The sequence below is a fragment of the Symphodus melops genome, assembly GCF_947650265.1.
Source record: "Symphodus melops genome assembly, chromosome: 18".
Taxonomy (NCBI): Eukaryota; Metazoa; Chordata; class Actinopteri; order Labriformes; family Labridae; genus Symphodus; species Symphodus melops.
In genome coordinates this window covers 14585675-14597158 of record NC_136708.1, presented here as the reverse complement: position 1 = coordinate 14597158, position 11484 = coordinate 14585675, and the positions used below count along the sequence as shown (strand labels likewise).

Sequence of the window (11484 nt, the reverse complement as noted above, 5' to 3'; positions counted from 1 at the left end):
ACTAACCACTAGGCCACAAGCTCCCTTTAAACCCCCCAATGGAAAAAAACAACAACATTCTCCTCATAAGAGCTATATTTGGGCACATTAAACAAAAATGACATCAAATATTTTTCCGTTTTGTAAATTCCCTATTCTAAGCTCAACACTTTGCTACAGGTTTCACAGTAAACTTAGAAGCTGTTCTATTCCCTTTTCTCTGTGTGGGATGCAGGTTGGCTGACATACACATAGGATACAAGCTAAAGCAAGAACAAACTGTCCATTCTGCTCAGATGTATTTGAAGAAAACAACTAACGTGGTCCTGGCTGCTACCTTATGAATGACCTCTGACTTTCCCATTTAATCCGTATTTGTCAACACAGAGTCTCCTCCTTCTCATTAAGTACTGTGCATGTGTTGATTTGCAGTTGTATTTGCGTAAGTGTATTTTTAATGTGTGCATGCTGTACATTGTTGGGTTACATAAAGTCTTAAGCGTTTGTTAATCTCTCACCTTGCAGCTCCAACTCATGCCTCGGCTGCAGTGGAAGATAAGTTGTTCTCTGTGTCTCCTGCAGCTTTAAATAAGTTTCCTTTAATCCACAAACTTTGACTTACAGGAAGCATGGGCTAGATATAAGAGAAAACACACACAATAGTGGTTTTGTGCTTCAGCTTTAAACATGACAAAGAAAAACACTCTGCAACATTTAAACTTCAAACTGTAGTCATCTGAACCAAAGCACAACACTCTGCAGTTTAATGCTTCAAAGGGTAAAATCTGTGTAGCAGCTGCTGCAGCCTGAAGTTTATGTCTGTTTTTTCTTAGTAAATAATAGGAAACAAACCACATAACGAAAGGACACAGGAGTATAAGGTTTCCACATTTTCATTTTGGCCCATTATTGCCCAATAACAAAGAAATCAACAGTAAAAGTGGTCTAATAGGACATTGTGACCTACTAAGTCCCGAGGTTGGTCTTTTCTCCCAGCTCCAAGTTTATCTGTTAAACTGAGGATGTCAGTCTTTAAACTCTCTGAGAACTTAACACACTTGAATAAATAAATGACACATTGAGGAACAATTAAAATAAGGAGGAGGAGAAAAGTTTATTTAAAAATATATATTTTTTCACACTTAAAACCTTAGCTCTCTAAATCACAGTCTACATCACACTGATCTTGCTGCAAACATACGCAGAAAATGAATACAAATAAACAAATAGAAGGAGATTTTTTTTTTAAACTACCGGATAATGCAAAAGGAAGTGACTCAAAATTCACGACTGATCGGTAATAATGAAAATCAGATACATGATAACAGTGATGCTGATTTAATGACACACAATAAAAAGTTCAAACATAACTTTAAAGAATCATAATGAGCCAGACATGCATAACAATACTATGAATTTAAAAAAAACTAATGGTAAAAGTGAAGATGAGCACTATGTTTCTAAGAAATTGAAAATGTTAGAAGGCTATGACTACACGTGTTTCACTCAGTTATTCAATTAAATAGAAAAATGAAGTCCTATATACAAATCAGTAAAGATCAATTAATTTAATTAAGTTTACATTTGTCACTGTTTTGTCCAACTGAGGTGTTACTTTCACATATTATATGTACAACTATTTACTGCAGCAGACATCAGCCCATTTTATTTTTATAGTTTTGTGTTCTTGCATGTTATGACAGAAAGGTAGAAGACCAACACCTCATCCTCCAGGGCACTATAATAGGGTATTTGTATATCGTTACATGCATGGGCATATTTTTTTTTGACTGGCACTCTTAAACACGTCATGTCATGTGTCCGCGTGTTTCAGCTCAGTTCCTCCTCTAACATGGAGGAACCTCAGAGGCTGAAGCTGGCAATCATTAGATGCTTCTACACCGAGCGAGGCAGAGGAAGATCCAGAGCCCTCAAGCTTTTAACCTTCCCCGCTTTGATGTGCTCTAATGGCCTTTTTGTTGTTGTATTAAAGTTTAGTTTGGGGCATTTTATGCCTTCTTTTAGAGAGGTGACAGTGGATAGAGACAGAAAATGGGAGAGAGAAAGAGTGGAATGACATGAGGTAAAGAAGCCACAGGTCAGATTTGAACCATGATGGCCCACCTGCAGGACTACAGCCTAAGAACATGGGGTGCATGCACTCACTCACTACTGTACTGCACAAGCCCTATTTTTCTTGTTGTTGTTGGAGATATTCTTTATCATTACGAAACCAATGTGGTGATTTATGAGCTAATTATAGCTGTCAACATGGATTACTCAAGAAGCTCCTGTGTTGCCTTCAAAGAAACTCAAATAGACAATGTTTAGTGAGAGGTGTGGTGGGATTGGAAACCAAAAAAAGGATCAATTAAGTTACCTTATTACCTTCATCCCTATGTTTTTGTGATGAACCAGTAATGGTTAGCTGCATTGGAAGGACAACCAGCAACTGCGGGAACACAAAAATACAGAGAGACGGGTATGTTTTGCTTCTGACATTGCCAATACAAATAAAGAAAATATGAGGTGTCAATAGCAATTAGCTATTTATGTACGGTTTAACAACTGTGCCTAAAGGCACATTAATATATTTCAGGTCAGGGTGTGGTGTTCCCAGACTACAGGTTGACATAGCTTACTGCTCTGTTCTCACGCGATCCTCAATCACCATCTAGAATTGGTCTGAGACAAACTGCTATCAAAATACCAAAGTCATACATGTTTGAATGGCTCTTTTTCCATGCCAGCTCCTCTGTTGTTTAATTATAGGGTGTCCCACAGGGCTCAGTGGCACCCTGTAAAATGAATTAATAATATTTTCAGTTTTCTCTGGTATTAGGATTTTTAATTGAATATGTTTTGGTTTTAAAGAATGCTTGTAAAGACTTTTCCAGTCCTCCATGTGTATTCTACATATACTGTAGGACCAAGTCGCATGAAGTTTTCTTCATAAATTCAGTAGTTGAAAAAATAACAGTGGAAGGAATATGTAGATGCTTTAAATATTTACTACTTTTAAGGTCAATATGCCATGAAAAACACTATCTCTCTGTTTCTACATCTATAACACACTATAGTTATATAGCACCTTTTATTCATACATAAAAACATGCAACCAAAAGTGATTAAAAAAACTGACAGAAAAGAACAGAAGTTGAAGAGAGAGATTAAAAAATAGGTGAAAGTAATAAAATAATAAAAAGGATACACCTGCACACACTGCAGGTTGTCTTCTTATAATGGAGTATTTTTCATCATCTGAACTGTCCTCAACTAATGAAGCATTGCTGAAATATCATGTGAAAAAAATAATATAAAAAGAAACGTATTAATTGAAGATAAATGATAGGATAGATTAAGGTATAATTTAGCTGGTACTTCAGGCTATATAATCAGTGTGATGTAAAATACCTTAAATTAAGACGAAGCATTAAAAAAGGGAATTGCAACCAAATGCTATTTTTGCTGCATAGTCCTTTAAATAAAATCTGTCTCTGTTCCACTTTGTATACCACCGCCAAGACCACGCCCCTTTATGCAGATCTGCCCTGACGTCGGCGGAAGCTCGAGCTACGTATCTTCTTCCGAGCGCTATCCCTTTAAAGGCGTATTTAAAGCCCTGGCTTCAGTTGCAGCAGTAGCAGCAGCGGACGACCTATGCAACAAAATCTGCTGCAGAGAACCGAGAAACTGTCCGATCCCTTCAGCGGACAAAAACACGGAGCCGGCGGCTGACACGACCCGGCGAGGTGAGCTCGGTGTCCCAGCTTACACACCGGCGACGACAGAGGACACGGGTATCGAACATTTTCTGTCCTCCGTTGACACTCGGCTCCGGCAGGCGCAGTACACACACACAGCATCTCAGGTTGCTGCTGCAGAGAGGAGCGCGCGCGGGGTGGGGGGGCAGTCACAGTAGTTTCTGTAGGCCCGGTTCAATCACATAAAGAGAGGGGAGGCTGGAGGTGACAGCCTGCGATAGGTCAGGATGCATGATGATGCTGGTCTGACTCTTCAGTAGTGTTTAATAAGACGAATACGTCTCAATTGTTTTTTATTTATTTATTTTTTTGAATCAAGTATATGATGTTTGGAAGCAGAATGGCGGCAGTTAAGTGGGTCCATTAGTAGAGTTGGCTTCATTTTTTTTGCACTATACGTTTGTTATAGACCAGGAAGGAGGAGACTGCAGGAGTGAATAACACACCTGTGACTGTGGGGAGTTCAAAACAAGCAGCGTGACAAATTGTGATTGTGGGCTTGTCAATTAAATGAAGAGTATCCTGTACTTTAATAACTATTCTTTCCTGTGTTCATTGTAATTGGCTGTTGATTTATGAAAATGTCACCTGTTGTGGGTGTGTTGTCAGCTGCCTGCAGTTTATTCAAGGGTACCCAACAATTGTATTTGTGTACATGTTTGCTTTCAGCTTAGCATTTTATGTTAGTAAGTTTTACAATGTATGCATGTTAGGCTGTTGTTTAAGCAGAGATGTCACTTTCTGTTTTGCTTTGCAAACTTAAGGACAGAAGTAATAGAAAAGGCGTGAAAGGATGATGTTGATGTTGATAAGATGCAGTGGTGTAGTGCTCCTCCGACTTTTGCTTTCCAAACACATCAACAAAACCTAATTTCATTGCAATCTTAAAAGACGAGAAACATTCTCTAATTATGTCCATAGGACACTCAAAATGTGCCTTTTTTTTCATTTTCAGATCTATTTCAGATACAAATCACATTTCGATCATTCTGGGGCAAATGTTGTTAAAGAGTATCTACTTTGGACTTCTTCTGCTCCGTCCGTTTACTGGTTCAAAAGACGAGAAATTGCAGTAGCTTTTGTTGTTCTGCGCTTTTCTCATGTTTTCGATGTTTTGGTTTATTGGCACTCGCTTATTTATTCCAATGCATGTGTGCGATTGTTTTAATGTGGTGTTGTGCGACATTCTATGTGTCTGTGTGCATAGTGCTGATTTGAAGGGCTTGTTTGAATGTGTGTAAACAGGGTCTATTTTGTTTGTGTGTTTCAGGTACGACTGCAGGGCTAAAGATTGCAGCCTGGACTAAACGCTGACGTCTCAACGACATTTATGAAGCTTTCAAGGCCTTTTGGTGAGTCTAAAATACACACACACCAACTCCAGGCAGCATTACTTTATTTAGTGCATCATAAAGGTTTTCTGTCTCTGTTGTCAGGGTTTTTTTGGTCAGTATTGTAAAGCTCCAAATGTTAAAAAAAAAAAAAAAAGCATTCACAAACACAGTCTTTACATAAAAAAAAAAAAAGCCAACGAAAATTGTGTCTGCGTCTTGATTTTCCCCATCACGCAGCCGAGGTTTCACTTTACATGGTTGAGACCAGCCGATTCAGCTGAAGTGAAAGCAATCGACTTCCTCTTGATGAAATGTTTGCTGACTATCAACGGGTGCTGAGTCAGCATCGTGTTATTACCCCCTACACATACACACACACAGACACCACACACACACACACACACACACACACACACACACACCCACACAGTAAGACTGGTCACATGCAGACAGTCACATGAACGGATTCTCACTCACACAAGACTGATCATACATCCTTTAATGTATGCATTCACAGAAAGGTTTTCAACACTGACATATGGAAACTTTCAGAGCTGGATTATGTTCTCATAAATAACATGTAGTGTGATGCTTAAAGTCAGTTTATTAAACAGGCTAAAGCGTCTTAATCCATCCATCGAAAGAAACACACACACACAAGCTGTATTCAAAATGATGGTTGAATTAGATTAGGAACTGAAATAAAACATGAAGAGGGACTTTGAATTGCAAGTTTTAGATTTTAAATTGGGGCGCAAACACACAAACGGTAAGCCTACATGGTCAGTCACAAGGGCGGCTGTAGCTCAGTGGTAGGGTTGTCATCTTTCCACTTGAACGTTGGAACTCAGCTGTTGCATCAACATGTTTGATGTGTCTTTGGGCAAGGCACTTAACACTAAGTTGCTCCCGCTGTTTTGTCAGTGGTGTATGAATGGGATTAGTTACTTCTGATTAGGTACTACCAGCGGTTTGTGGGGTTAATTGTTTTTCACACGCCATGCAGTAGCTTGAGAGTCTCAGTGAACGCACACACTAAAGACAGCTTCGTTCAGACAAGAAGGTGTCTTGCTTTAAGGCCATTTTAGACGCTTATTGTGCAGCCATGAAATCTTTACAGAAGTCCCCAACAAAAGTTAAGCAATTTCTCTCAGTGACACAAAGTAAACATGGAGTTAAACTAAAAATGAGTCTGCTGAAGTAAACTGGAAACCCCATTGTCAAAATTTGAATAACTGCACTGTTAAAGAAATGGGTATATTTTTGGGAGAACTTTTCTTTTTTTCTTTTTTTTATCCGCAGAATTAAATGAGAAAATGTAAAACCCATCGTTTGTAACTAAGACAATTAGAGCCAGCAGTTGATTGCCTTAGCTTATCACAAAGACATGAAACTATAGACTATGTAAGTGGTTAAAGCTGCTGTGACATTACCACAAAGTATTTGAACAGCCAATCTAAGGCCTTCTTAGATATTTCGAGCTACTGTATAGTGGTAGAAACCATATATGCTCCCAACTAACTTTAATCCTGTAATTTAGATAGAGAAATGTTGTATATACTATATTTTAAAAAAAAACACACTCTGCACTGATTTATTTGATGTAAAAGGAGGTTTACTTTAAAACACACAAATAATGTCTGTACCAAATGTAAACGTAATTTCTGTTCTGAAGTCGGGCTTCTTGATTTGCCATTTTTAATCCATCAGTCTTAAACCTTTCGAAGCACAATGCAGCTATTGCTTAGTTTAAAAACACACTTTAGATTCCACTTAATTTAAAGTCCCACTGCCTGCCACTAGTCCATTTTCTGTCTGTCTGTCACACACACACACACACACACACACACACACACACAGATTTCTTTGTATCCTGAATCCTGATTCTGTGTAAAGATAACCCACTTCCTTAGGAAAGAAAAGAGCGAGCAGTTATATTTTCCCACCTCTGATCATAGAACAAGAGAGTGTGTGTGTGTGTGTGTGTGTGTGTGTGTGTGTGTGTGTGTGTGTGTGTGTGTGTGTGTGTGTGTGTGTGTGTGTGTGTGTGTGTGTGTGTGTGTGTGTGTGTGTGTGTGTGTGTGTGTGTGTGTGTGTGTGTGTGTGTGTGTGTGTGTGTGTGTGTGTGTGTGTGTGTGTGTGTGTGTGTGTGTTGTCTCACTTACATCGCTGCCATCAATAGCCCGCCTTATCTCTACCAGATCTTACACACCCACACGCACACACGCACACTTGTTGCAGCTATAATTCTTTTTGTTGTAGTGGCATAATTCAAGTTGAGCAGAAAACATGAGGGGTCAGTGGTCTGTTCGGGTATTTCATTTTAATGTTTTTTTTTTTTTTCCTGGATTCTGTAGATGGTTGTGTTTGTATGTTTTGACAGTGTACAATACTGCACGCTCTGCTGGTTATTTTTCAAACCTTGCACAACTCTTATCAAAGAAAGTATCAAATGGCTGGGCTGTTTTTCTGCCCTGACTTTGAGTTAGAGGACACACACACACACACACACACACACACACGCACACACACAAACACACACACGCGATAGAACACTAGCATACACAGAGATGCAACACCAGAGAATGTCAATAAAACAAAACACCTTCTAAAAATAGTCTGCCCACTTGAGTGGCCTGCTCACCTGTCGGCTCTCCTCTTCTCCTTCTTTGTCTTGAAGACTTTTCCCTCTTAGCTTTGTGTCTCTATATCTTTTTGTCCTCTTCATTTCTATAGTTTATTTCAGGTGTTTTAGACTTATAACTTCCTGTCCCTAGAGACCTGCCAGTGTGCTCAAAGATCAGTTGAGTTTTTGGAAGTAAGGGGAAACAAAACAGAAGCTTTAACAAAGAGGTTAATCTTGGCCTCCGGGAGTCAAAAAAAATGCTTTCAGCACCTTAGATGTAAACTTGTTCTGTCTTCTACTTCAACCTGTGATGGAAGGTGCATAAAGTACTGTAAAATATATTATAAAGCAAAGTCTGCCGGTTACAGATTGTTCAATGTGCGTCAAGGCTCTGAAACAGGTGTTAAATGGAACTTGTTGTGAGATTGTTTTGTCAACCTTTAAGACGCGTTAGCCAATTTCAAGCATTAGTTCTAAAACTCTCCCGAACAAAAGGGAGCATTCAAAGACTCATTTTTTGTGTTACAGAAGTAGCTCCTTTCATAAATGGTTTTTCGGTTTGACCTATTTGACCACTTGGTCGACATTATTTTAGGAAATGATATTGACATCTTTTTCTAAAACCTTGTTTACTCTGGAATCTTTTTTTAAATTGTTTTTATTCACTTTTAAATTTACAACCAGAGGTCATCTATGGTCTGACATGACTTAATACTGGAAACAAGTTGCCAAAATCAGACATTAAATACTCAGTATCAAACGAGAGTACTCTCTTGCTGTCACGGGAGAAACATGAGCTGACATTTGACCTCTTTTGTTTTTCTGCTGATCTGGAGGTGTGAAATTCTGTTCAAAGATCACTTCATAATCTCACAGAATAAAGAAGAAACAAGGCCAGGTTTGTTTGTTTGTTGCATGTTTTTGCAGAGCTGTCTTTGATGTTTTAAGCTATATAATAAATGCACCAAAACGTTACAGTGAAGGAGGACATATTTTTCCTTCGAGCCTGACTGAACTGGGGTAGCTTGAAAAGCTTGAACAAATTTGGCCTCCCCACACTTCTGAGCTGTCTGGCCTCAGTGGCTCACTTTAATACTTCATCAGCGAGCTCCGTTCAGTTGTGAGACATCAACACTCACAGCCAGCCAAACTGCAGAACGTCATCAAAGTTTCCTTCTCAAAAAGTTTTACCCAAAGTCATTTCAAGTTTGAGATACAATAACAAAAGTTTCCTTTTAATGAAAGACATCTTATTTGGTCTTCATCCAATCGCTGTTCCCATCTTCTATGACTCATCCTGAGCCGTAAACTGATGTCCCGCCTTCCAATTAAATAGCCAAGAGTTGAGTGGATGCCAGAGATGACTGGCAGAGAGCCGGGGCATCTTGGTGTTATTTTTACAACATCAGGATGCTTTTCATTTCAGTAACGTGTTGCGTAATAATGTGGATGAAATCCATTATCATAGTTTTCAGTGTTATACTTAACACATTTTTATAAAAACATACGGGATTAGAATATGAACATTAATGAATCCTTGATTAACACTGTGGCCCTCCTTTACTTCTCATCTCCTCTGGTCTCTTGTAAGTTTGTATGTCCTTTCACATTTAAGAACTATTCAAATCTTGGGTGGTAAAATCACAACTGAAGCTGTGGGGAAAACAAATTAAAATGTTATTTTGGTTCCATTGAAAAAGATTATCACACTGGGTTGTAATGGAAAATTCATTTAAAGGCATTTCGATGCTGCAATCGTCAGTTATTGTTCACATTGTTTGGTTTAACAACAAAACAACTATTTAAATATCCCAAAAAGGTTATAGATGTATAACCTTGACAAACTACTTGTAACTTAAGTTATGTGATCTAATGGATGGTCTTATCCAAAAAGAACACTTCTAAATGTATAAATATAGAGTTTATATCACAGAAAGCAGAGAAAAGCAACAAGAAATCCAATATCCAAAACTGAAACCACTGATTTCATGGCAGTTTTGCTTTAATCTCTGAAATCATTGATTATCAAAATTAGCTGGTAATTCTTTCTCTGCTGATGTTTCAGCTTAAAGTAAACGTGTAAAATGGACTGCCTGAGGAGGGCTCTACAGACAGACAGGTAGTCAGGCATCCAGGGGGGAAGAGGAGAGATGATGTCTGGCTGTGAGCCAGTAATGTCATTAATACTTTTAGTAATACTGCACTCTAAGTAATGGACACACACTCCGCCTGCTACAGAAGAAGAACATGGTATCCTTTTTACATATTTTTGCAAGTAAAAGTTGATTCATCACAAAAGCAGAAAACGTGACGGGCTGTACAGATGCTTAGTTACACAACTGGTGGTCACATGTCCGTTAAACTGGCATTAGGTCATCTGATGTCTCCGTCTGCAAACTGGAACAGCAGTTTTCATTGAAAACATTTGTTCCTCTTTCTTACTTCCCGGTTCTGTTAGTCTTATTATGAGGTTGTTTTGTCACCATATGGGATCAAGTGCGGCCTCCCAAATATGAACATGTGCACACTGATGGGGCTTTGAAGCTCCATAGTTTAGTTTATATAATATGCACAGTGATTTTAATTTTCTCTGCATGTTTGTTCGATACTGTTGATTGTGAAATTCAATATTTGTATCTGTACTTTGGATGTTGATGTCCTCAGATCAACAGATATTCAAGTCCTGGTGGAGGTTTTGGTCACCAGAACATTCCTGATGCCAGATTCAATCATAACATGATGCTGCAGATAGAAATTGTGTTAGAAAGCAATACCCACTTGAGTTATATCTGAAGGTTGATTCAACACCTAAAATGCCATTTTTTTTATTTTTAAATTGAAGACTGTTACTTGGAACATCAACAATATAGCTGACATGACTCCTTGAAATACACTTCCTTTTTTTTGGTATGCCTAAATCAAAGCACATTTGCTTTTAATAACGTAACCCTGGAAATCCCCTGATTGCTACATTTAAGGTGACATCATGTTTTTAAAGTCTCAGTTCATGTTTGAATGCTTTGCCTTAACAGTAAGATGAGTATTGATACTAATGATAAAGGCTCTTCTTTGGGAAAATAACATTAGTAGGAATAATGCAAAACAACACAGTACAACACATTTATTTTTTTTAAAGTAGGAACAGTGCACGTTAATGAACATAAACGTGCCAGATTCTAGCCATAGGCAAATTTCCATCTGTCGTCGCATGGCAGGCTGGAGGTACAAATGTATACACATTTACACAACCACAATGACGAGCAAAAACCAAAGAACAAGGAATGACCAAACATCAACACAATCTGTACATTAGTAGACAGAGACGTGTTTATACACGATGTTCAAAAACAAGCCAGAATATATGGTGATCCTCAGAGATAAAGTGCTTAAAGTGGCTGCTATGTGGCATTAAGTGCCAGAGTATTACAGTTCAAAAGTGTTATTGTATTGCACATGATTGAGGTACTGATGTAGATTGCAAACTTGCCCTAGATGCCTGTAACTTTAAAGTGCTGTCGTGATTGCACATAGCCTATATTGCTCCACATTTGCATATTGCACAAGGTTAGCATACTTTCTGTGTTTGTGTATGCAGTATTTCACTGGGGTTACATTACATATATACTGTAGTTGCATGTGCTAAGTTACATCATTATATGGCAAGATTAAAGACATTTCTTTAAATAACCAATGGATCATAAAGTACCAGCTCTCTGTGAAATATGTGACTTGGTGGTAATGTCTATATGAAACATTGGGTAATAATATGTGCACATTTCAC

General features: G+C 38.3%; 1 protein-coding gene across 1 annotated transcript in view; it reads left to right on the top strand.

The window, feature by feature from the left end:
• Positions 1–3545: 3545 nt before the first annotated feature.
• Positions 3546–11484, top strand: part of LOC306838962 (solute carrier family 45 member 4-like) — a 41312-nt gene continuing 33373 nt past the window's right edge. Inside the window, exons 1-2 of the mRNA XM_079367402.1 lie at positions 3546–3731; positions 5014–5095. The gene's annotated coding sequence lies outside the window, so the exon portion shown is untranslated. The remainder of the gene's footprint in view (positions 3732–5013; positions 5096–11484) is intronic.